Source organism: Triticum aestivum, chromosome 4D, assembly GCF_018294505.1.
Source record: "Triticum aestivum cultivar Chinese Spring chromosome 4D, IWGSC CS RefSeq v2.1, whole genome shotgun sequence".
In the NCBI taxonomy this organism is placed as follows: domain Eukaryota; kingdom Viridiplantae; phylum Streptophyta; class Magnoliopsida; order Poales; family Poaceae; genus Triticum; species Triticum aestivum.
Window position 1 is genome coordinate 299,448,796 of NC_057805.1, and position 2,860 is coordinate 299,451,655.

Below are 2,860 nucleotides of genomic sequence, written 5' to 3' on the forward strand. Positions count from 1 at the left end.
TTCAAGTTTATCATTCTTTGTTCTCTTATCTTCCTCGGTGGTTTCAATGCAAGCTTTCGGTGTTGATCGTATCCTTTCATCGTTTCAAATGTTTTCTCATGCCGGTGCACCTCTTAATCTTCCACCTCTTGCTATTCATGTTTATCTGGAGTGCTGAAGGTATCCCAGAGGATTCATGTTTCTATTCTTAATCCTTTCTAGCTATTTCGAGATCTTACCTTATTCAAGCCATTTAATTGAACCGACGCAATCTCTCTTTTAAATCGTTCAACGGTGTATATGTTGAGTGGGACCTAACCCACAGGGCTTTTCCCAGGATCTTACCTGACTCTTCTAATTTTCCCGGAGCTATTCACAAATTCATTTCAAAGTTTGACGTAAGAATGAGTTATCATCAGTCAGATGTCTTTTTCTAAGATCTTCCAAATTCTTTTCATTGTTGGTTCAACCTTTCTTATTTTCATCCCGGAGTATCTCAACAATTCATGGTGGTGTTTCTCGTCATCATTCTCAACATTTGAAGACCGAAGAAGAGTTCCTCTTCAATCTAATCCGTTCTCTCAAAGATGCGTGGTTCTAACTTGTTGCCGTCCTCTCATAATTGTTTTGAGTGTGAGAATTCTTTTCACCCATCCGGAGCAATTCAGGAGTCTTTTCAGTTTGATTCTTTGGAACTCATCATCTCAGAATTATTCATTCTCAGCTTTCAGCTCTCGTTCTCGAATTCTTCCAGTGCATCATTCAAGTATTATCTAGTCAGCTCGGGATCTCTGCGTTCACTTGTATCTAAATTCTTTCAAGTATCTTCGTTCATTGTCAAATTCTTCCCGATGTTTCTTTATCTTTTCTTCGTTCATTTTCAATTCTTACGGTGGTTCGTTCAAGATTTCTATTCCTTCGTGATCATATCAATTCATTCGTTGTTTCCAAATCCTACCGGTGGTCCCATCAAGACCTTCCCAAGTTTGCGCCATATCTATCTTAATCCTTTCTACGAGAATAAGTAGTATGACAAATCCATTGCTTGTCATCAATTAATTGGTGAAGGATGAGCATAATGTAATTCTTATTCTTGTTTCATCGAGTAAATTCAATTCCTTATTCCGGAGGTTCATCAAAATTCTTGATTTCATTTGTTCATCTTTCTTTCCGGAGTTCCAAGTTTTCTCGGTTATATCATTTCAAAGCTTCATCTTATCACTGCAAGGCTTCACCTGGTGTTTTCAACTTCTCTTTCTTTCTATCATCCTTTTATTACCGGAGTTCTTCATGGAGTTTTTTTTCATGGTGGTTCATCAAGGATTTAATTCATTCTCGAAGTGTTCTCAAGATTCTTGTTGGAAGAGCTCAAATATTTTTCTTCCTGCATTCCAAAGTGCAATTCTTTCTCTCTTATCTTTTGAGGTGGTGTTATGTCATTCTTGATAATTTTATTCATGTTTCATGATTCATAAGTTATCAAGAATGAGATATTTAAACCCATCGTTTCTTCATTGGAGTTATCTTGGGTTGTATTTCACCTAAAGCCTTACCTAAGGAATGTTGCTATTGTGGTGCTCATCAATGATCCAAGTTTTCTCCTATCCTCTCGGCGAGAGAAGTTTTCATCTCTTCGTTGATCTCAAGCAAGCAATTGTTTTCGTTAGTGGCACAATTTCACCTCAAGTTTTGAGATATCTCTATAAGCCCACGAAGATCATATCCTTTCTTTGTTGATTTTTCAACAACTCCGTTCTTCTCCGTTCTTTTCATTGCATTCTTTCATTTCTACCGGAGGCATTGTGATATCGCTCTCTTCGACCCATCTTCTCGTTTTGTCAAGATCATCTTCATTCCTTGCTTATCCTTTTAACCGGAGTGTGGTGTCATCTCTTCAATTTCTTTTCATCTTATCAAGTTTCCTTCTCTTTTTCAACCGGAGTGCTGTCAAAATTATGTCATTCTTGTTCCTTGGCTATCTCATTATATCGGTGTGGTTTCATATTCTTTTGGTTCGTTAAGCCCTTGTTTCATGTCTTTCAACCCACAAGGTTCTCATAATGTTCCTTGTTCTCCTTTTCTAACGGAGTGTTTGTAATCTCGTTCATCTCCGTTGTATTCTTTTCTAAAAATTGTTTAACCTCTCAAGGTTCTTTGGTTTCAATCGTTTGTCAAAGAAGCAACTTTGTTTTACCTTTTCCTCTTCCGTTTCCTCCGGTGCCATCCTAGATCTCGGGACGAGATCCTCTCGTAGTGGTGGAGTGTTGTAACACCCCGGATGTAACTTTCCATATTTGTAACTCCAACTCTTGCCATTTTCGGCTATGTGTTATGATATTCCCTCCGTGGTTGGGTTTTGTCTTTCGTTTTGCATTTTGTTCATGTCATGCATCTCATATCATATCATCATGTGCATCTCATTTGCATACGTGTTCGTCTCATGCATCCGAGCATTTTCCCCGTTGTCCGTTTTGCAATCCGGCTAACCCACATGCACCGGCCCCCCCTCTTGTTTCTTTTCGTGAGCGGGTGTTGAATGTTCTCGGAATGGACCGAGGTTTTCCAAGTGGCCTTGGTATACCACCGGTAGACTACCTGTCAAGTTTTGTTTCATTTGGAGGTCGTTTGATGCTCCAACGGTTAACCGGGTAACCGCAAAGTCCTTTTGTGTGTTGCAGCAAAAACCCCCTCCAAACAGACCAAAACCCATCTAAGTCCCCTCCATGCTCTCGGTCGTTCGATCACGATCATGTGGGCGAAAACCGCACTCCATTTGGAGTCTCCTAGCTCCCTCTACCTATAAAAACACCCCCCTCCGAAATTTCGGATCAAACCCTAGATCAAATCGTCCTCCGCGCCGCCGGACGCGTCCACTCCGCGC